Source organism: Eleutherodactylus coqui, unplaced genomic scaffold, assembly GCF_035609145.1.
Source record: "Eleutherodactylus coqui strain aEleCoq1 unplaced genomic scaffold, aEleCoq1.hap1 HAP1_SCAFFOLD_33, whole genome shotgun sequence".
NCBI classification, from domain to species: domain Eukaryota; kingdom Metazoa; phylum Chordata; class Amphibia; order Anura; family Eleutherodactylidae; genus Eleutherodactylus; species Eleutherodactylus coqui.
The window spans coordinates 519,027-543,603 of record NW_027102239.1 but is presented as its reverse complement, the minus strand read 5'-3'; the positions used below and the strand labels follow the sequence as shown (position 1 = coordinate 543,603).

Genomic DNA, 24,577 nt, shown 5'->3' with positions numbered 1-24,577 from the left:
TCTTTGGGGGGAAGGTTGTAGGTTTAGTCATTATTACAGATAAAAAGGAATTCTTCTACATGGTTAAGAATCATTGGTTCATACAGAGATAGGAGAGAGAGAGTTAAGGCCCATTTAGATGTGACAAATGTCAGGCAAACAATGCGCGACACTTGTCCCCGCACATACTCACTCTCGTGCTGCTGCACAGGAGCTAGTATCTCTGGTTCACATCGGGAAGGCTGCAGGAGATTTCACTCCTCCTGCTCCCCCGCCCCTTTCCATTGACATAACACAGCGCCCATTCAGTACTGAATGAGTACTATTTACACTGAACGATCAGCTCATCATCCATCTTTTATGCTGCATAGACGATGGACGATGAGCTGATCGCTGATTGTTCAGTACTGAACGGCCGCTATGTTATGTCAATGGAGAGGGTCAAGGGAGCGAGAGGAGAGAAATCTCCTGCAGCCTCCCAGCTGTGAGCCAGCGATACTCAGATTGTTTGCCCGACACTCGTCCCATCTAAATGGGCCTTTAGACATGACATAGAATAGATAATTAGCTCGATAGATATAAGAGATAGACAGGATACAGATAGACATGAGATGGATAGAGAGAGATAGATATGAGATAATGAGATAGACAGATAGACAGAATGGAAGAATGGATGGATAGAAAATCCACAGCAAATCCAAACTAAAGTCTGTCACTAATTCAAGGGATGACGTCTAATATTTATTGCCTCCTTGATTCTAGAGATTTGAATAATCTTTTACTAAGGATGCTTTTAGATGGAACGATTATCATTCAAACGAGAGAAAGTGAACGCTAATAGTTCGGTCTAAATGCAAGCAAATGGCGAATGAGAATCATTCGCTTTACATTCGTCCTTCATTTTACGTGGGCATAAAAACCATTGTTGGCTTGTTCGCTATTGTTCAGTTTAAACAGCAATCGTTCTGTCCCTCTCATTCACTTCAGTCTCATACAGATGGGTCGGATTCCGCATGTGGGAGCCCACAGCGGAATCCAGCCCTGTCTCTAGTCAGCACTTCTGTCGCTTCTATAGGGGATGCAATGGATGTGGTTGCCCCCAGGCCCAGGAGCCTTACGCCTCGGATCGCGACGCCTATTTATACCAAAGTAATTGCAGCAGATAAACAATTTTTAGGTCCGTATGAAAGATCTGATCCGTGATAATATAATGATTTACCGCTGATCGTTCACTCGCTGATTATTATACAAAACACTTGATTTAATGATTATTTAAACGATAATCGTGCTATGTAAAAGGGCCCTTAGCTTCAAGTCCTTATCTCTCCTCCCCAAATCAGTTAGTCTATTACCAAAACTAAGTCTATTTATTGTTGTGGTCAGAAATTAGCTGATAAAGTTCAGAAGGCAAGATGAAACCAAACTGTCACTGACAGATCTGAAGGGAAACTCCGAGCAAAAGACAAAGCATGGAGCAGCACACAGCAATCTTCAGTACAAAATGTTTAGCATCCAATGATGCTTCCTTTATTTAATCTCCATAAAATGTTGCGAAGTTTCGGCCTCATTAGAGGCCTTTGATGAGGCCGAAACGTTGCAACATTTTATGAAGATTAAATAAAGGAAGCATCATTGGATGCTAAACATTTTTTACTATGATCGCTTTGTGCTGCTCAATGCTTTGTCTTTTGCTCTGTTTTGGAGGATCCAGGAAGTCAGGATCCATTTGAGAGTGTGCACTCATACGGCTCCCCAAAGCCTTGGGATTAGAGATGAGTGAGCATACTCGGTAAGGCGATATACTCGAGAGAGCATCGCCTTTTTCGAGTACCTGCTGGCTCATCCCTGAAGATTCGGGGAGGGCCGTGGGGGTGCGCAGGGGATTGCAGAGGGGATTGGGAGGGAGAGAGAGAGAGGGATCTCTCTCACTCTCCTCCCCGCTTCCCCTCGCTGCCCCGCGCCGCCCCCCCCCCCCCCCCCGAATCTTCAGGGATGAGCCAGCAGGTACTCAAAAAAGGCGATGCTCTCTCAAGTATATCGCCTTACTGAGTATGTTCGCTCATCTCTACTTGGGATACATTACTATATTTGACTACCTGAAGGGAAAGTCAGTCTGCAGCTTACTATAGTGATAAACAGTATAGACGCTGCAGACGTTAAGCAGTGTAACATTTTTCAGTAAATCCTATCGCAAAAGTGATTGTGAGCCCAAAATACATGTATTTACATTAAAAAATGTCCCCAAATGTGTCCATAGTCTTTAATGTCTCCCTGCAAGGGAAAACATAGCATGACATGGTCAGAATTCTTACTATTACCACAACTTTGCACATGAGTTTTTCATGAAGAATCACTGAGGATGTAGTGGCACAAGGTAAATCCAAGATTTTACTACACCTTTTAGGGGACCAAGTGTTGTTGTGGAGCCCTAGTCTAGACTACTAAAATACAATGTAACAATAATTACTAGATAAAAGGAAATTATTTTATCTCTGTATTTTACGTTTTTATAATTCTATCATTTAAATACTACAATGTAATTGTGTCCTTTTTATTACATACTAGCGTACCCGTCGCGCGTTGCTGTGAAGACAGACATACATACATACATTCGTTTTTATATATCTAGATGACGGCAGCAGCGACCACTGAGGTTTTGTAGGCCGCTGCTTCCCCCTTGCAGGCTGAATAAAATAGCCGTTGTGTGGAACATCCAATTTATCCGGCTGCTGTGGCTTCTTGGGAAGACAGCCTAGTACATGTTTGCCCACTTCCAACTCCAATGGAGACTGACTGTAAATGGCTGGCGTGCTCTAGTATTTATGGTTTCAAGCTGTACGTGTCATTGCATACTGTCTATCTATCTATCTATCTATCTATCAGGGTTATTGCATACAGTCTATCTATCTATCTATGACATCAGGAAATGAGAGAATTAGATTCCGTACGTAAAATTTGAACGCTAATTCTTTGGCGCTTTGAATTGAATAATCGAGTTGGGACCCATTAACTTTTCCTATTTATGACATAATCAATGCTCGTGCCAAATTTCAAGTTTCTATGACATTGGGAAGTGAGAGAATTAAATTCCGTACATAAAATTTGGACGCTAATTCTTTTGCGCTTAGAATTGAATAATCGAGTTGGGATGAGACATAAGGCCTTGCCCATAAGCATTCCCCAACCTCCAAGAACTGAACCTACCTACCTCAATGAGATTTTGTAGGCCGCTGCTTCCCCCTTGCGGGCTGAATAAAATAGCCGTTGGGTGGAACATACAATTTATCCGGCTGCTGTGGCTTCTTAGGAAGATATCCTAGTACTTGTTTACCCACTTCCAACTCCAATGGTAATTGGCTGGCGTGCTCTAGTGGTTCCAAGCTGTACGTGTCATAATAGAGCCTTAATGACATCACAATGCAGCTTTATAGAACATGTTGGGGCATGTTCAAGGGCGTCCGATGTTGATGACATCAGTGATGACATCACAATAGCAGGTGGCTTACTTATTCGATCTACGTGGGGGGGGGGGCGTAACTTTCGACGACGCTCGCGCGCCATTTATCGTAGGATATTTGTACTATGCCTATAATGTTCCCAGGAGTGTACTTAACAACTTCCCAAAGTTTCATGGCGATCGGATGAATGGTGTAGTAGCGCATAAAGGACAAACAGACACGCACGCAGACACGCACGCACGCAGACAGACATACATTCAATTTTATATATATAGAAAAGTTAGGCTCCTTTCACATCTGTGGTTCCATTTTCCTTATGGGGGTCAGGAAAGTGGATTTCCCTGTCCGAATTGATTGGTCCTATGATGGAAACGAACAGCGCCAAACGGACCTCATTGATTATGGGTTATGTTTAGTTACATTCAGCTATCCAGCATTTTACTGGATAAAAAAGTCCAGTATGCAGGACTTTTTCTTCCAGTATTTTGTGCCGGATCTGCGACGGAACCTTCAAACGGAGGATCCAGTGTAGATGTGAAAACGTTGTGTATATATACAGCTCAATGCTCTGTTAGCAGAGTGCAAGATCGGCTGTAACTCAGCCATGCAGGAGACATCCATATACGCAGGTCCCAAACCCAGATAATGGGGAGGGTTAGGGAAAAACCTGGCGATGACCTACCCTGTAAAAATTTTGTCTTGGAAATGATTCAGGCTTCCCTAAATGCTACTGGGGAAGAGCAAGGTCTGAGTACAAGTATGAGCAGAGAATAGAGATGGAGGGGAGCTGCTACCGTTAAAAATTTCCTTCTTTATTGAATAAAATAAAGCATACAGCTCACAAGTGCACGCTGAACGCGTTTCGGCAAAAGCCTTTGTCAACAGCTATGAGGTATGGAGTACATAAGACATTTATAGACCAAATACAAATTAAAATCAAAGGAGAGATACCTGTGTATGTTAGCTTGTCAGCTCACAAGTGCACGCTGAACGCGTTTCGGCAAAAGCCTTTGTCAACAGCTATGAGGTATGGAGTACATAAGACATTTATAGACCAAATACAAATTAAAATCAAAGGAGAGATACCTGTGTATGTTAGCTTGTCAGCTCACAAGTGCACGCTGAACGCGTTTCGGCAAAAGCCTTTGTCAACAGCTATGAGGTATGGAGTACATAAGACATTTATAGACCAAATACAAATTAAAATCAAAGGAGAGATACCTGTGTATGTTAGCTTGACAAGATGAGCGAGCACCAAAATGCTCAGGTGCTCGTTACTCGAGTCGAACTTTCCGCGATGCTCGAGGGTTCGTTTCGAGTAATGAACCCCATTGAAGTCAATGGGCGACTCGAGCATTTTTGTATATCGCCGATGCTCACTAAGGTTTTCATTTGTGAAAATCTGGGAAATTCAAGAAAGTGATGGGAGCGACACAGAAACGGATAGGGCAGGTGAGGGGCTACATGTTGGGCTGCATCTCAAGTTCCCAGGTCCCACTATTAAGCCACAATAGCGGCAAGAGTGCCCCCCCCCCAACAATTTTTACTTCTGAAAAACCCTCATTAGCAAGGCATACCTTAACTAAGCACCACACTACCTCCAACAAAGCACAATCACTGCCTGCATGACACTCCGCTGCCACTTCTCCTGGGTTACATGCTGCCCAACCCCCCCCCCCCCCCGCACGACCCAGTATCTTCAGCTGCCCTCATGCCACACGCTAGCCTCATAGCCACACCACCCTCATGTCTATTTATAAGTGCATCTGCCATGAGGAGGAACTGGAGGCACACACTGCAGAGGGTTGGCAGGGCCAGGCAGCGACCCTCTTTAAAAGGCGCGGGGCGATAGCCCACAATGCTGTACAGAAGCAATGAGAACTCCAATCCTGTGCCACCTCCGTCAGGAGCTGCAAACGTGGGCATAGCAATGGGGAATCCATGTGTCACACAGTATTCATTCTGTCAAGGTGTTGCATAGCTCAATCCACACTGCAAGGGGAAAGCCGTCAGCGCTCTGCCCCCTACCCAAGTCAGTCAGTGTCTTTGTGCCAGACAGGTCAAACACCGCAATGGGAACTAAGTTTGCACCAACAGCATAGGTGGGTCCTAGGAAACCCAAGACATAAACAAAAAATTGATCTGAGCGGCCAAACATGGCAGACTTGAACCGCACCCATGGCAAATACCTCGGCCCACAGATTCAGCAATCCTAGGCTGGAAGCGGACTTTCACTGCACCCAGGACATAGGCCTCTGCACAAACCCTCAGCAATCGCGTGCCTACAGCGGACTCCAATGCTAGCGTAGCTGTGCACGTCTCATTAGCGCTGTATTGATCCTGTAGTTTGTCCCAATGCAGTGCCCGGATAGTACAGCTAATGTCAGATTAAATACAGCTGGGCTTTGGCCCACACTGCATGCCCCAGTCAGACTGGGGTTCTTTATAAGTAGACACAGGCAGGTACAACTCCGTGTGGACCGATAGCATGGGTGGGTCCCAGGAAGCCACCGGTGTTACATAAATAAATCCCATTGCATTGCCCAGCACAGCTGGGGTAACGTCAGATTAAATGCAGGTGGGCTTCGGCCCACACTGCATGCCCCAGTCTGACCGGGGTTTTTAATACATAGACACTGGCAGGTACAAATTCCTAATGTGAAGGCCGTGTGGACCCACAGCATGGGTGGCTCCCTGGAACCCACCGGCGGTACATAAACAAATCCCATTGCAGTGCCCTGCTCAGCAGAGCTAACGTCAGATACAATACAGATGGGCTTCGGCCCACAGTGCATGCCCCAGTCAGACTGGTAATATGTACCTTAACAGTAACCGCGTTGGTGGGAATGTGGTGGCGACTGCGGACCTAGTAGCGTGGTTTTATTTAGTTGGTTTTCGGAATGTGGGCAGGATTAAGTGGGCCGTGGCGGGGGGATGGTGGGGGGGCTCTCTTGTTGCGTCGTTAAAGGTGAAATTCTTGGACTGCACCAGACGGACCAATGCAAAGGTATCTGCCAATAATGTTTTTGTTGTTGGAGGAGGAGGGGGATATTTTTGAGGCACTACGTGTCCTCCCCACGTGTCTGAGGTTATATGCACCTTAACAGTAACCACGTTGGTGCGAAATGGCCTCGCCACCATCATGTCTTTGGGAAGCCTCCGTTTCCACACTCCAGTGACATAGCATTAGCAGCGGTATAGGCAGAGCCCAGAATTAGTAACATTTCAGCGGTAGCATTAGCGACAGGTCCCAGTAACATATCACTAGCAGCATTATAGGGGGAGCACAGTATTAGTTCCATTTCAGTAATAGTAGCACTCAAGACAGGCCCCAGTAACAATTCCGAAGCAGCAGTATAGGAGAAGCGCAGTCTTAGTTCCATTTCACTAATAGTAGCACTCAAGACAGGCCCCAGTAACAATTCCGAAGCAGCAGTATAGGGGGAGCACAGTCTTAGTTCCATTTCAGTAATAGTAGCACTCAAGACAGGCCCCAGTAACAATTCCGAAGCAGCAGTATAGGGGGAGCGCAGTCTTAGTTCCATTTCAGTAATAGTAGCACTCAAGACAGGCCCCAGTAACAACTCCAAAGCAGCAGTATAGGGGGAGCACAGTCTTAGTTCCATTTCAGTAATAGTAGCAGTCTAGACAGGCCCCAGTAACAATTCTGAAGCAGCAGTATAGGGGGAGCACAGTATTAGTTCCATTTCAGTAGTAGTAGCAGTCAAGACAGGCCCCAGCAACATTCCCGTTGCAGCAGTTTAGGGAGATAACAGTCTCTTTCACATTTCAGTAGTTGCAGTATAGACAAGGCCCCAGTTACATTTATGTAGCAAAAGTGTAGGCCAACCCCACACACCTTGCTGTACCATGAGTGCAGGCGAAGCCCATAAAAATTACTAGGATTACACTGTAGGCGAGGGCCCAAAAAAATTGGTGTACCAACAGTACAAATGTACCTCAGAAAAATTGCCCATGCCCAACCAAGAGGGCAGGTGAAACCCATTAATCGCTTTGGTTACTGTGGCTTAATTTATAGCTAGGCCTGGAGGCAGCTCAGTTAAAATAAAAATTGGTTCAGGTGCAAGTTTCAACGCTTTAATGAGAATTGAAATGTATAAACTTTGTTTACAAAAGTAATATGATTGAGCCTTGTGGGCCTAAGAAAAATTGCCCATTCGGCGTGATTACGTGAGGTTTCAGGAGGAGGAGCAGGAGGAGGAGCAGGAGGAGGAGGAGGATGAATATAATACACAGATTGATGAAGCTAAAAGGTCCCCGTTTTTTATGGTGATAGAGAACGATGCTTCCATCCGCGGGTGCAGCCTACGTATTGTTTAGGTACCGCTGCTGTCCGCTGGTGGAGAAGAGAAGTCTGGGGAAATCCAGGCTTTGTTCATTTTTATGAGTGTAAGCCTGTCGGCACTGCCAGTTGACAGGCGGGTACGCTTATCCGTGATGATTCCCCCAGCCGCACTAAACACCCTCTCTGACAAGACGCTAGCCGCAGGACAAGCAAGCACCTCCAGGGCATACAGTGCGAGTTCAGGCCACGTGTCCAGCTTCGACACCCAGTAGTTGTAGGTAACAGAGGCGTCACGGAGGACGGTCGTGCGATCAGCTACGTACTCCTTCACCATCCTTTTACAGTGCTCCCGCTGACTCAGCCTTGACTGGGGAGCGGTGACACAGTCTTGCTGGGGAGCCATAAAGCTGTCAAAGGCCTTGGAGAGTGTTCCCCTGCCTGTGCTGTACATGCTGCCTGATTTCCGCACCTCCCCTGCTACCTGGCTCTCAGAACTGCACCTTCTGCCACTAGCGCTGTCGGATGGGAATTTTACCATCAGTTTGTCCGCCAGGGTCCTGTGGTATAGCATAACTGTCGAACCCCTTTCCTCTTCGGGTATGAGAGTGGAAAGGTTCTCCTTATACCGTGGGTCGAGCAGTGTGTACACCCAGTAATCCGTAGTGGCCAGAATGCATGTAACGCGAGGGTCACGAGAAAGGCATCCTAACATGAAGTCAGCCATGTGTGCCAGGTTACCTGTACGCAACACATGGCTGTCCTCACTAGGAAGATCACTTTCAGGATCCTCCTCCTCCTCAGGCCATACACGCTGAAAGGATGACAGGCAAGCAGCATGGGTACCCTCAGCAGTGGGCCAGCTGTCTCTTCCCCCTCCTCCTCATGCTCCTCCCCCTCATCCTCCTCCTCCTCAACGCGCTGAGATATAGACAGGAGGGTGCTCTGACTATCCAGCGACATACTGTCTTCCCCCGCCTCCATTTCCGAGCGCAAAGCGTCTGCCTTTATGCTTTGCAGGGAACTTCTCAAGAGGCATAGCAGAGGAATGGTGATGCTATTAATTTCAGCATCGCCGCTCACCATCTGGGTAGACTCCTCAAAGTTTCCAAGGACCTGGCAGATGTCTGCCAACCAGGCCCACTCTTCTGTAAAGAATTGAGGAGGCTGACTCCCACTACGCCGCCCATGTTGGAGTTGGTATTCCACTATAGCTCTACGCTGCTCATAGAGCCTGGCCAACATGTGGAGCGTAGAGTTCCACCGTGTGGGCACGTCGCAAAGCAGTCGGTGCACTGGCAGATTAAACCGATGTTGCAGGGTCCGCAGGGTGGCAGCGTCCGTGTTGGACTTGCGGAAATGTGCGCTGACCCGGCGCACCTTTCCGAGCAGGTCTGACAAGCGTGGGTAGCTTTTCAGAAACCGCTGAACCACCAAATTAAAGACGTGGGCCAGGCATGGCACGTGCGTGAGGCTGCCGAGCTGCAGAGCCGCCACCAGGTTACGGCCGTTGTCACACACGACCATGCCCGGTTGAAGGCTCAACAGCGAAAGCCAGCGGTCGGTCTGCTCTGTCAGACCCTGCAGCAGTTCGTGGGCCGTGTGCCTCTTCTCTCCTAAGCTGAGTAGTTTCAGCACGGCCTGCTGACCCGTGGCCACCGCTGTGCTGCCACGCCGCGCGACAGCGACTGCTGGCGACGTGCTGCTGCTGACACATCTTGATTGCGAGACAGAGGTTGCGAAGGAGGAGGAGGAGGGTGGTTTAGTGGAGGAAGCATACACCACCGCAGATACCAGCACCGAGCTGGGGCCCGCAATTCTGGGGGTGGGTAGGACGTGAGTGGTCCCAGGCTCTGACTCGGTCCCAGCCTACACTAAATTCACCCAATGTGCCGTCAGGGAGATATAGTGGCCCTGCCCGCCTGTGCTTGTCCACGTGTCCGTTGTTAAGTGGACCTTGGCAGTAACCGCGTTGGTGAGGGCGCGTACAATGTTGCGGGAGACGTGGTCCTGCAGGGCTGGGACGGCACATCGGGAAAAGTAGTGGCGACTGGGAACCGAGTAGCGCGGGGCCGCCGCCGCCATCATGTTTTTGAAAGCCTCCATTTCCACAAGCCTATACAGCAGCATCTCCAGGCTGATCGTGCAGGTGCATGGCGGCGTACTTGCGCTTGCGCTCAAACAGTTGTGCTAGCGACGGCTGGACGCTGCGCTGAGAGACATTGCTGGATGGGGCCGAGGACAGCAGAGGTGAGCGTGTGGGTGCAGCCCGGGAGACGGTCGTGCCTGTGTCCTGAGAGGGGGGTTGGATCTCAGTGGCAGGTTGGGGCACAGGGGGAGAGGCAGTGGTGCAAACCGGTGACGGTGAACGGCCTTCGTCCCACCTTGTGGGGTGCTTGGCCATCATATGCCTGCGCATGCTGGTGGTGGTGAGGCTGGTGGTAGTGGCTCCCCAGCTGATCTTGGCACGACAAACCTTGCACACCACAGTTCGTCGGTCATCTGCACTCTCAATGAAAAACTGCCACACCTTTGAGCACCTCGGCCTCTGCAGGGTGGCATGGCGCGAGGGGGCGCTTTGGGAAACAGTTGGTGGATTATTCGGTCTGGCCCTGCCTCTACCCCTGGCCACCGCAGTGCCTCTTCCAACCTGCCCTGTTGCTGCACTTGCCTCCCCCTCTGAAGACCTGTCCTCAGTAGGCTTAGCAAACCAGGTGGGGTCAGTCACCTCATCGTCCAGCTGCTCTTCCTCCGAATCCTCTGTGCGCTCCTCCCTCGGACTTACTGAAATTACTACTACCTCACTGATAGACAACTGTGTCTCATCGTCATCGTCCTCCTCACCCACTGAAAGCTCTTGAGACAGTTACCGGAAGTCCCCAGCCTCATCCCCCGGACCCCAGGAACTTTCCAAAGGTTGGGCATCGGTCACAACAAACTCCTCCGGTGGGAGAGGAACCATTGCTGCCCAATCAAGGCAGGGGCCCGAGAACAGTTCCTGGGAGTCTGCCTGCTCCTCAGAATGTGTCATTTTGATGGAGTGAGGAGGCTGGGAGGAAGGAGGAGCAGCAGCCAGAGGATTCAGAGTTGCAGCTGTGGACGGCGTAGAAGACTGGGTAGTCGATAGATTGCTGGATGCACTTTCTGCCATCCACGACAGGACCTGCTCACACTGCTCATTTTCTAATAAAGGTCTACCGCGTGGACCCATTAATTGTGAGATGAATCTGGGGACCCCAGAAACTTGCCTCTCTCCTAATCCCGCAGCAGTCGGCTGCGATACACCTGGACCAGGAGCTCAGCCTGTGCCCACACCCTGACTTGGGCCTCCGCGTCCTCGCCCCCGTTCACGTCCTCTAGGCCTACCCCCTACCACCTTCAGCATGGTGTATTACGAGTAGAGCAGAAGCAGAACGCTGTAATTAAATGTGCCGCTTATTGGCCTGTGGTTGGAGGCTGACTTCGCTTACGGAACGCACAGCAGAGCCAGGAAACAATTATGCGCAAGGCTGGGTATTAATTTGCGACTACTCCCCCCAGCAGACACAGCGTAAACTGAAGACGGTCACTGCCAGGCCAAATATAGTATATTTTTTAACTTTTTGGGAAAAAGCCCACTGCCTCTGATATACACTGTATTTCGATTTCCCTGTTGGAGGCTGACTTCGCGTACGGAACGCATAGCAGAGCAAGGAAACAATTATGCGCAAGGCTGGGTATTAATCACCGACTACTCCCCCCAGCAGACACAGCATAAACTGAAGACGGTCACAGGCAGGCCAAATATAGTATATTTTTAAACTTTTTGGGAAAAAGCCCACTGCCTCTGATATACACTGTATTTCGATTTCCCTGTTGGAGGCTGAATTCGCGTACGGAATGCACAGCAGAGCCAGGAAACAATTATGCGCAAGGCTGGGTATTAATCACCGACTACTCCCCCCAGCAGACACGCAGTAAACTGAAGACAGTCACAGGCAGGCCAAATATAGTATATTTTTAAACTTTTTGGGAAAAAGCCCACTGCCTATATAGCCAGTATACCTCTTTCCCTGCCTCACCAGTACTGCCCCTATACTCTGTAAAATGACTGCAGACTGAGGACGCTATGGTCTGCACGCCCGATATACAAAAAAGAAAAAATTGTGCAACACTGCTAAAAGCAGCCTCAACAGTACTGCACACGGTCAGATGTAGCCCTAAGAAGGACCGTTAGGGTTCTTGAAGACGAATATAACACCTAACACTCTCCCTATAGCAGCTACAGCAAGACAGCACTTTCCCTGATCTCTCTCAGCATGCATCTGTGGGGAGCCGCGGGCGGGGCACATTTAAATACTGGGGTGTCATCTGATCTCCCCAGCCACTCACTGCAGGGGGGTGGGATAGGGCTGGAATGTCACAGGAGGAAGTTGTAATGCCTTCCCTGTGTTTCTATTGGCCAGAAAAGTGCACAAATTTCTCAGGGAACGAAATGTAATGGAGTCGAGCACCGCGTGGTGCTCGTCTCGAGTACCGAGCATCTCGAACACCCTAATACTCAAACGAGTATCAAGCTCGGACGAGTACGCTCGCTCATCTCTAATCCTGGGTCATCATCATTGGCGAAATTCAGTCGTAGCAGTAAAAACCTTTTCTGGCTCTGAGTGCGGCACTGATCATGAACTCCGTGCAACTAAGATCAAAATCAAATTCTGTAACATTAAGAAAGGTGCTCCACTGAGAAAATTTGACACATCTAAAACGTAGGATAGCATTGAAGCGAAGTGTAATGCTAAATATGGACAAAATCTGGAAAAGTAGGGAATCAGTATAGCAACTAAATGCAGGATAGTGCAAACCACCATTTTCCCCATAGCCATGTATGGAAGTGAAAGCTGGACTGCGAAAAAAGCTGATAGGAGGAGGATTGATGCATTTGAGCTGTGGTGCTGGCGAAAGCTGATGCGTATGCTCCGGATGGTGAGAGTAACAAACAGAGAAGTCCTGAATCGTATAAAACGCAATATATCACTGGAGAGCAAGATAACAGGGCTCAGACTCGCGGTGGACAAGATGACCGGGATCAGACTCACGGAGGACAAGATGACCGGGCTCAGACTCGCGGAGGACAAGATGACCGGGCTCAGACTCGCGGAGGACAAGATGACCGGGCTCAGACTCGCGGAGGACAAGATGACCGGGCTCAGACTCGCGGAGGACAAGATGACCGGGCTCAGACTCGCGGAGGACAAGATGACCGGGCTCAGACTCACAGAGGACAAGATGACCAGGCTCAGACTCGCAGAGGACAAGATGACCAGGCTCAGACTCGCAGAGGACAAGATGACCAGGCTCAGACTCGCGGAGGCCAAGATGACCAGGCTCAGACTCACGGAGGACAAGATGACCGGGCTCAGAATCACGGAGGACAAGATGACCGGGCTCAGAATCGCGGAGGAAAAGGAGACCGGGCTCAGACTCACAGAGGACAAGATGACTGGGCTCAGACTCATGGAGGACAAGATGACCAGACTCAGACTCACGAATTTTGGCCATGCAATGCGAGCAGAGTCGCTAGAAAAATCTATAATGCTTGGACAAATCAGTGGCAGAAGAAGATCTGGCCGCCAAAGGACACGATGGCTGATACTGTCAAAGCTGATATTGTACAAAAACTGAAAAACATGGAGGGAGCTCGCCTTTAGTGTCGACGAGGGTCGTGAATGACTAAATGTCTAACAACAACAACATGGTCTGTTGTAATTTCCTAATACATTCCTTGTTACAATTTGCTACCTGAATGCTCATTTTCAGCTGGCCATACACATTTGTGGGAGCCGATTTTACCAGACTGACAATTTAATGTATTTGAAGACAGCCTGACTCCAACTTCTCCTACTAGGGAGAGGACAGGGTCCTCACCTTTGTAATTCCTAGAAATAAGTGGCATCCAGGATGTCTATCCCACCTCCTCTATTAAAATAGTATACAAATTCCCACACAAAGCTGGGGAAGATAGTTATTGGCTTCAGTAGCATAACTTCAGGCTTCTAAGCCTCAATGCAAAATCTGTAATAGCGGCCCCCAATTGGCACATATGGGATGGAAAATGGGATGGAATCACCTCGTTGGACTGGTGTTCATTCCAGGGACTCTCCACACAGATCGGTGCCTGAATCTCCTACAGATGATGGTGGATGACACCCTGAATAATTTGCCCTTATCTTAGCTGAAGGTGACCACTTCAAGTAAGCTTTCCTCACTTCAGTCATTGCAGCATTCCCACAGGACTAAGAGAGATGCAGAAAGCGGATTTCTGCTTCTCACATGCTTATCTTCAACCTTGCAGTTGAGCTTTACCGTCTATCCCTTACAGGGGCCACAACAGAAAATTGAAATCCATGTTCTGGGGCTGCCAGGGGCCCTGTGCCATAGCATCATGTAGTGCATCCATGACTTCCTATTCAACTATGCTATTGTTATTTCAATATAGGACACCAGTATTGAGATATAGCGCTGGATTGGTCCTTTTGACTACACCCGGCATTCATTCCACTGGAAAAGATCAGACAACTCTTGCTGGTTTTGCTTCAAAATTCCCCAGAAGGATGAAAAACATAAGGTGTTGGATGGTAGTGCACAAAAGCCTTATCCAAAAAGCAGCAGGGGTTTCTATGCTGGACTAGCATCTTTAACAAGTATCACTACTATCTAGTCTAGAGTTGTGCCTATGTTTCCACAACTCAACCATGTGAGAGCACAAATACACTCATTTTTCCTATCATTGCTATCACCTTTCTCATACACATTGAGTTTGGCACTCACTATGCGTAAATGCTGCCCCCTCTCTCTTTTTTAATTTTTTTTCTCCTCATGGAAGGTCCAGTCATCACCAACATGTCACTGATAGTTCTGGTTTCATCTATGGGGGAGATGGAGTGTTAGGGCCACTCAGGCTCCAGTGACCAGGTTCTACAGAGGCCTCTGCACCCCCTATAGTTATACCACTGCTTGACCAGCTATGTCATGTCTATGCGCAGCTAGGCTGCATGTAGAGGACTCTGTTGATAGTACTCTACATGCAGTATCGAGAAATACATAGAAGGCGATGAAATTCGATTTTACTCACATTTTTCAACTCGGTGTTGGGCCATCTTTTCCATCAATTACTGCAGTAACCCTCCTAGGCCTGCTTTTCACCGAATTCCTATAGATGTTTGGAGGAATTTGCTTCCATTCCTCAAGGAGAGCGTTAGATAGTGATGTGGAGGATAATGGGCATGTTCAGAGAAGCATTCTACTTTGTCCCAAAAATGCTCGATGGGATTGAGAACTGGAATTTGGGCTGGCCAATGGAGTTTGCAGATGTTCTGCTCCTTAAACCAATCCTCCACACTGTATTCTGGTGCTTGGCCATGTAGGTAGAGACACAGGGTTGTACAAAAGTATTGCCACAGGATAGGTGATGCCACATTGTACAGAATGTCTCTGCACCCATTGGTGTTGAGGGTGGACTTCATTATAAGCAATGTCCTTCCCAGCAGAAACACCCCCACATCACAAGAGAACCTCATGTAAACTTCACTGTTGGGGTGATGCAGTCGGATAAAAGCCGCTCCCCAGGCAACCACCACACCCAAGTGTGGCCATCTGATCGGAAGGTGGTGTACTGTGATTCAGCTGTTTACAAGACTCGCTTTTACTCATTTACAGGACTGTACAGGACTGATTGGTTGACATTCCACCAACATACGCCATTGTCGGCTCTACACCTCATTGCATTCTGATGGTTTCTGTACTGGGATATGTCTGTGCGATATTCTATTTCATACCTAATGCTCACACACCCAATTTGTATATCCCCTTCGTCTGACAGCACAGGATTGGTGGGGGGCCAATACTTTTGTCAAAATAGTATACATCTCATTAATGGGCCATGCATAGACATCCAGAGATATATCACTTCCACATGTAAACTATATCTGTGTCCCACATCTAGCAACAAGATGAAAACCAACTCAACATGTTTCTTCTCTAGATGTGGTTACAAAGATGAGCTCTCAGGGACTAAATTGTAACAGAGTATATTAAGAAAATTAGAGCATGTCTTGTGCTTTGTTAACTGAGCTGCATTCATGAACTCCAGAGAGCCCCTTTAATTTAATCTATGAGGAACATGAGACTGTTATAGAAACAGACCGATTCAAGCAGATCCATAGGACAAAAATGGTTAACTTCCTTAATAGAAACGTACTTTATTGCAGAGCTAAATCTTGTACTATTGGCGCCACATCTTAGTGCATCACTATGATCAGTCTTGGCTTATGATCCCCTAGCCAAAGTGTAGAGAGGTTAATTATTCAATCAATATACCGTCTAGAATGTAGAACAGATATTGCTGCAGTGACAAGTCCTCTTTACAGGTGTCTTCTGCAAACAACAGGTAGCTCCTCTGTGATCGCCTTTGATATGTTCTATATATCCACATTTTATTTTCCTTAATGCTCAAGGTCAGATATAACTATGTAAGGGAGAACCTACTTCAGGCCCCATAGCGCTAGGGGCCAACAATCAATAGGAACACAAGCTGAAGGCCAATCAAAGTAGCAGAAGACAAGAGCTGCTGAGGTCCAGAAGTCCATTCCGATTAATCTATCTGGACAAAAATGCGATGGTGAGAAGGGTAGCCCCAGAAAAGAATGGATCTATTTCCTGAGTACACAGTACTGCTTTTCCATATACAGATATAGCAGAGCTGAATTTGTCATTAAACTCCTTCAGAGCTGCATTCTTAAGCAGCTTTTTTTGAAGCAGGTTAAGAGACGACAAACTCAGCTCTGCTTGTCATGTCCATTGAACATCCACTGTGCATGCATGCTGCCGTCTCCCTCTCTGATCATTCAAAGCTAGGATAGACATCAAGGAGTGCAGAACAATTTGATGACTAAGGATGGCAGCAACACAGCTCGTGTTATACCTTAATGACAGGTGACATCACCTCAACTTAAGACTAGAAATGTATGAATGGACTTCATGAGTCGTGACAACCTTTTCATAAGTGGCTCTCTTTGTGCAACAAACACAATTGCGTGTGACTTGAGAACTTTTGGGGGGTACAAAAGAGAAGTTATGGTCAGCCTCTTAGAACCCAGAACACAACCTAAGGCATACTTTCTTTCTTTTCTATTCTCAGGCCTGAAAACCTACATAGTAAAAGCATTACTTGACCTGTTCTTTAATATGTTACAGTTTGATACCACCCTCACAAGCACCATAACTGTTACAATGACCATGCTCGCACCCACACAGACACCGTAACTGGCACAACTATCACATACACTTCACTGACAGCTTTGTAATTATACGTCCCTGTTGTCTGTATCTAAACTGAGGTCTTATAATATACTCTGCCAAGAGCCCAATATTAGGTAAACCTTCCTGCATGCCATCTCATGGGCATCGAGCAGGTGAAGTGGTAGTATGTAGAAGAAAACAAATATCATGTCAAACAGGTGTGCTACACCCAAGGAGGGCACATCCATCATGTGGGAGGCACTTTGGTCAACGCAGAGTGACAGGAAGCAACCCAACAGGAACATTGCTAATTATAGGCACCCATTTAAGATAAATGCACTTTATAAAAACAGAGCAGCATAGCACTACATTCCACATATTACATAGCTGCCATTGACGTGCCAGGGTGGTGCTGGGGGGAGGAGGGGGGTCTATAGACATGAGCACAGCAGAAAACACCAGGCTCTTACCTGGCACATAGGCTGAGGCAGGAGCCATATCCCAAAGGGCAGCCTCCTTGCGCCATCTTTCCAGCGATCCTGGATTTTCCCGAGTCTTAATTTGCATTAAAAGAAAACACACGAAGAGCAGAGGAGGAGGAGAAGAGCAGCAGCAACAGCAGCCATCTGTGGGGAGGAGGAGTGAGGGACGGTGGCTACAGCGGAGGGGAGGGGACATACGAAAAGGAATGACAGCTCCAGTCTGTTAAAAGGAATGCCAACTGAATACAGTGAATCGACTGCGAAGAATTCTGTATATTCCCTAAAATACTTGATATGACGCTTTCTCATGCGGAATGATGAAGAATGACAACTGTTCAATAGGGAATGACAATTCTGTCAGTGCAAATATGAGAAATGTGAATGGGTTATACAAAAAGATTCTTGCTTTTACCAGATTCCCTAAATCCCCCAACTAGGTTTGTTGCGTATAAACTGCTTTGATATTTGAACTGCTCAGAAAGTAGCACATATGTCAGTGACACATAAGACGGAGCAACCTGTGTGGCCGACAGATGGAGGACACGAATGTAAGGAGTGCCTCGATTGGGATACAATCGATTTTATTTAGTGTGTTCATTAAAAGTTTATTGTTCTTCTGCAATTAACATTGGAAGGTATCACATTTGTAGTATCCTGTAGAGCACATGGTAGGGTACAGCCCAGTTGTCATGGTCAGGAAAGGAGGGGGACATTAAGATGCCGGAGCAGCATGAAGACGCAAGGGCATCATGTGTTCCAGGTTTCACTAGAGTGTAAACTATACTGAGGGTTTCTCGTCCTGTTCTTATTGTTGGGGTGTGACACATTTCAGAGGCTTGCTGTGAGAGTCCGCAGAGAAAATGGCGCAGTGGAGTGCAATAGTAAGTGCTGGGCTTCAGGCGCCAGACCTGATATAGTAGCCCACATGAGCGGAGCTACAAAGAAAACACATTGTCCAGTTTTGTGGAAATAACATAAGGGTGTCCTATACCACATAAATCCAGGTTGCGAAAGGCCTCCTACACACGGCAGAGTCGGATTCCACATGTGGAATCCTGCAGCGGAATCCGTTCCTGGCAGCAGTGGCGTCTGCGTGTATCTGCTTTCTTGATCTTCATCTGAACTGTGGATGGTCTGCAAGGCTCGCCATGTGCAGTACAGATTTTTTTTAAACTCTTGCTTTTCCCGCTTCATTGCCTAGCGATGAGGCGGAATCTGCGACCTTTCTGCAATGTCAATTTTGTATGAGCCATGGATCGGATGGCTTTCACTGACTTCAATGGAAGCCATCCGTGCATAAATAGAGCATGCTGCGATTTTCCCTCTGCTTGCGAAACCGCAATTGGTTTCTGCAAGTATGCAGAAGAATCTATTTCCCATAGCATGCTATGGGCGGTATTTGCTGCGGATCCGCAGTACAGACACCCGCTGCAGATTCTCCAGCAAATAACCACCCGTGGGCAGGATGCCAAAATCAGTCACACTACATTTAGGCTTCATTCCCACAGCCGCTTGCTTGAAACGCTGTGTGGATCACGCAACGCTTTACCATCGTGGGAATCAGCGGTAAGCCGGCTATTACTGCATATGGTAAGGATTGTGCACTGCGCTTGACAGCGTATCTTACGTACACTGTCATGCGCAGTGTGACTAGGTTTTTCTTTTAATTCCTCATTCTGTCTCATAGCTGTATTGCATATAAGCAATGTATTGCGCATGTACAGCGTTGAATATGCAACCCATCAAGAACAATAGGGTTGTACATGTGTAATACACAGTGAAGCAGAACTTCCTTAGATGGTCACATATATCGGCCGGCCATGAAAACGCAGCCGATATACACTCGTGTGAATAAAGCCTCAATGTGAGTCAATGACTGAACAATGAACGAGAATTATTCCCTTCTGGTTTGTATGGCTGAGTAAAGATAGGACTATCTTTCCTGCAGGTAGTGAATACTGCGTGCGGGAAAGATAGGGCAGGACCTATCTTCGAGCTTTTTTATTCAAACTCCTGCTCTATGGCTCGAAGTTTGATCGGCCAACAAAGGAGAGGAAATTTCCCTCATTGAGGCGTAACTATGGTGTTGTGCTATCTCTTGACACCGAGAAATCTCGGCACTTCAAAAAATTGTTCGTCTAAGAAAACCCATAGGAAACTATAGGTTCCTTTAAATGTGATTTTTTTTTTGATGTGCCTAATCTGCATCAACATTACGCTCATGTGAAAGAGGCCTTAGTTGTGGATTCTAGTGCAGAAATTCAATAGAAATGTTCCTCTTAGTGCAAAAGTAGCCTAACATGCTGTCTACAGAATGGACTGCATTTTCAATGTGAAAGGTTCCCTTTAAATTCCACACCATTTTCAAAGTACTTGTTTGCAGTCAGTGAATGCAAGCCACAAGCCCTGTGTATACTACTGTAGGTCTGCAGTCAGCAGAGAAGTCTGTATACAGTTGTATCCAACCTAGACAATGAATCAGTTCAGCTTCACAAATATCACTGAGGGTTTGCTTCAATGTATAAGTTTGAAGTCCTGGCTGTTTAGCTCACAGAATATTGCCTAAAAATTGCATAAATTTGTATCCACTTCTCAGCTGAGAGCAGGACTAGCTATGGACAATTTGAGGTTACCTGAAGTAAGTGGGATTGTTCTCATTTAGGCTGCCTGCAGACGGCCGGGTCGGATCCCGCTGCGACAATCCGACCTAAGCCCCTGCAGGGACCAGCGCAGCACTCACCTCTCCCGCGGCTCTGGCTCTTTAATGCGCCGGCTGCCGGTCAACTGGCACATGCGCAGAGTGGAGCCAGCGGCTGGGGAGTGACATTTCTGTGAGCCCCGCACAGAAATAGGGCACACCGCGGTTTCGTGGGACAAATCGCGCGGATAAATCGTAACCGTCTGCCTAGGATGGCATTTTCTAATGCAATCCTATGGCAGTGGCCACGGGCAGAAATTCTGTGAGAAATCCCGCCGTGGAATTTCCGCCCGTGTGCAGGGGGGCCTTACTGAGAGCCAATGCATGCCTTGAAAATGAAGAAATTGAAACACAAATCATAGTGAATGAAAATTTTGCCTGCAATACCAGTCCAGGCCACTGCACAGTTTACAGTGCTGCTTCCAGCACACATCAGCCTCCAGCACTGAAGCAATCGCCTCAATGAACTGCTTATTGACGAGGTCTCAGGGTGGTCGAACCCACAGATCAACAATTGATGACCCATTCTTCAATGGGACTCAGCCTGCAATACCAACATGAAACACTGCAAAATGTACAGCACTATGTCCTTCTGGCAAAAAGCAGCTACATACACTGAGACACTGGCCCAAAGTAACAGCTGATTGCTGGGGCTCCCATTGCTGATCTGCTACTGATGACCTATCCTGAGGATAGATGAGCAGCAGTTAGTAGAGTGTCAACCGCTTTAAGGGCGAGCACCCACTGGCGTTTGCGTCTTCCGCGGGAAAAAACGCAGCGTTTTCGCCGCGTTTCCCGCGATTTTTCCGCGCGTTTTTCGCGGCGTTTTCGCGGCTTTTCCATTAATTTCCATTGACTTTCATGGGTGCATTAGGAGAAAAATAAGGACACATGTGCAACTGACAGTTCCTATGTTAAAAACGCAAACGCAACGCAAAAAAAACGCCAGTGGACAGGAACACATGTTATCTCTATGCCTGTGCAGGGAAAACGCAAAACGCAGGTAAAAAAACGCCAGTGGGTGCTCGCCCTAAGGCTGGAGACATACATGCAGTTTTTGATGCAGCTTTTTGAGACAAAGCAAAAGTAGATTCAGCAGGAAGGAGAAGTAGAAGTCCTTCCTTCATATTTCCCATTGCGTTTGGCTGTATTCCTGGTTTTGGCTCACTAGGTGCCACAAAAACTTCATGTGTGATTCCAGCATTAAAGGGGTTGTCCCACTCCTAGCCATTTTCAAACAACAGCGTGCATTGTGTAGTGGCCCAGGTTGGTACTGCAGGATGAGTCCCAATCACTTCCATAGGATTCAACCTGCAGTACCAACCTGGGCAACCATGCAATGTATGGAGCTGTCTGAAAACAGCTAGAAGTGGGACAACCCCTTAAGATAAAACAATCACCACTAGCTCTTTAATCTGAGAATCATACTAAGCCTCCATATTTTGCCTTTATTATATCTTCCTGGACCTCTATCAGTATGACATGGAGAGTGTGGGTCATCAGGAAAGGTGGTGGTCATACCTGAATTTTTAGCTTTAAGATTATATACTATTTAAGAGTATTTTCCAGGCTATTTCTATTGATGACCTATACTAATGATAGGTCATCAATACTTGATCGGCTGGGGTCCACTGCTTGGGACCCCAGTTGATCAGCTGTTAGGGCACCTGCTGCCAGCACCAAAGCACAGTGTATGGAATGGAAGCTGATAGCTTTGACCCCTATGTAATGGCACAGCTGTCGTTGTTTTTAATGGGAGCTGGGCCTGCAATTACCAGCTTTGACCAGTACAGAGAGGTCACAGCTATTGGCTTCCATTACATACACAGTTTTAGTGGTGATACCAGGTTCCCAAACAACCGATCGGCGGGGGTCTGCTGCACAGGACCCCAGCCGATCAACTATTGAGGACCTATCATGAGGATAGGTCATGAATAGAAACAGCCTGGAAAACCTTAAAGGGGTTTACCAGGGAATATACTATTGATGACCTCTCCTAAGGAGAGGTCATCAATAGTTGATTGGCTGGGGTCCTGAGCGGCAGACCCCCTAACCGATCAACTGAGCAGGCGCATGCTGTCAGCACCGCAAATACAGAGGTTGAAGCTGAAGCAGCAGAAGTCTCCGCACCGACCTCTGTGTAGTGGTCAGCGCTTGTAACTGCAGGCACAGATCGCGTTGACTTCAATGAGAGCTACAAGCGACAGCCACTTCACAGAGGTCAGTGCGGAGACGTCCGCTGCTTCTGCTCCAACCTCTGTGCATTTGCAGTGCTGACAGCATGCGCCCACTGAGTTAATCGTTTGGGGTCCTGAGCGACAGATCCCAGCGGATCAACTATTGATGACCTATCCTGAGGAAAACCTATCCCTGGAAAACCCCTTTAAGTAGTGGAGTGTATCTATGCATAATGCATGAAGACAGATGTTACTTGGGTTGTCTCGTTATACCCTAATAGGGCAAATGAATGCCCCCACTTGGGAATCCTTTATACGAGCCAAAGCAGAACAGTGTATCTCGCTTTGGGAGATCAAACTCATCCATGTGTTGGATGACTGCATTTCAGTGTGCAAATTAGTCAAATCACAAGTAAAATTGCCATGCAGTAATAGGACTTTGTAGGACTGTTTCTTGTGTTTGATTCACACAAGGTGTGAATGAGATCATATGTTTCTGCTACACAGAGTTGAAATGAACAATCAATTACCAACATAGAAGAAAAAAAGAACATAAAAGTCAGATATCGCAGCATAAATCATATCATGATGATTCTAGTAACAAAAAGCATTGAATGATTGCCAAATCATCCGAAACCAAACATAGAGTACTGCAGCTTTATGTATGTGAGGGAGCAGCGACTGGCGTGCGCACAGAAGGAACGAGCAAATACCGTATATATGTTATCTGTTTGGTGACACGACTACCCCGATCGGTGGGACAGCAGGAACACGCGATGGATCCTCCTTGTAATGCATGTACAGTAGGAGGTATGGGCAGTGATTGCATTATGTATCTACTGCATCATAGGAGCTGGTAGGCTTGTCTACAGGATATCACACTGGAGGGTGCAGTATAAAATCCTGTCCTGGTAAACAAATCACATGATAAACCTGATTCATCCACACTGAGCCATGATTGTGCACGTTCATTGGAATGTGTCGTCGGAAACTGACACATTGTTTCAATCTACTTTTTATGTTAAACATATTTTAAAGGAATTTTTGCCAATATTCTATATTTTCCATCCAGCTCACACAGGCGTGCTAATAGCTCATTGATTACTATTGAGTCATTCACGCTTTTTTTTCACGTGCGTATTACACAAGTAAATAAAATTGCAGTATGGACTGCCTTGGCGCGTATTATGTATGCATATGTATGTGTGGGTGCATTGGCAACACGCAGCTACTTACGACCGTGTGAGCCCAACCATAGGGCGCATTCACACGAGCGTAAGAGCATTTGCGCATGTTTTAGGTTTCATTCACACGGACAGTTCTGTTGCAATAAAAAACGCACCAAAAAGTGCTTCGGTAAAACCTTGTGTGTTTTTACTGTGTTTGTAGTAAAATGTGGCAAAAGATGCACGCAGTTTTGCAAATGCACTTTTTGGTGCGGTTTTTAGCGCAACCAAACTGCCCCATGTGACTGGAGCTTTGAGGCTTATTCGCATGAGAGAATTTGTGCAGAGAATAGAACCCATTGTTTTCAATGAGCTCATTCTGATATTCGCATTTATGCGCACACTTCGCAAGCACAAAAAATAACGTGACATGCTCTGTTTTTCTGAGCATTTGGACATCTAGGACACCATTAGAGTCTAAGGGGGTGCACAAACGCATGCCCGACCCCCATGAAATTGCACAATGAATGGCTCAATTTCACAGGGAAAGCAATAACACCAGGGACTAATTAGTCTGCACAGCCTTTTTAATCATAGTGTAAGGGGTTATTCACACGTCCGTATATCGGCTGGGTTTTCACGCCTGGCCGATATACGGTGTCCCTTTCTGCCCGCCTCCTCCCCCTGCAGAAAGGGACACCGTATATTGGCCAGGCGTGAAAACCTGGCCGATATAGGGGCGTATGAATAAGCCCTGAGTGTGTCACGGCAGTTCAAAAAGTACAGTTAAAAGTGCCGATACGCGTTTAAAAAGTCGCGCTATCGCAAGAGTATCTGCACCTACGTTCATAGCAGGATGGAATGAATGATGCTTTTTTGCGCACATATCGGCGTATTTCACTGTACTTTTCTGCCCGCAGGTCATGTTCATTTTCAGTAGTCATCTCATCACTGGCAGGATTGCGATGAAAGGTAACATGTCCATCTTTGGCTCCTTTGAACGATAATCATTCCATCTAAAAGCGCCTTAAGTGATAG

General features: G+C 47.1%; 1 protein-coding gene across 1 annotated transcript in view; it reads right to left on the bottom strand.

Moving 5' to 3' along the window:
* Positions 1-17,541, bottom strand: part of BAHD1 (bromo adjacent homology domain containing 1) — a 303,231-nt gene extending 285,690 nt beyond the window's left edge. The window contains exon 1 of the mRNA XM_066588828.1: positions 17,487-17,541. The gene's annotated coding sequence lies outside the window, so the exon portion shown is untranslated. The remainder of the gene's footprint in view (positions 1-17,486) is intronic.
* Positions 17,542-24,577: the final 7,036 nt, after the last annotated feature.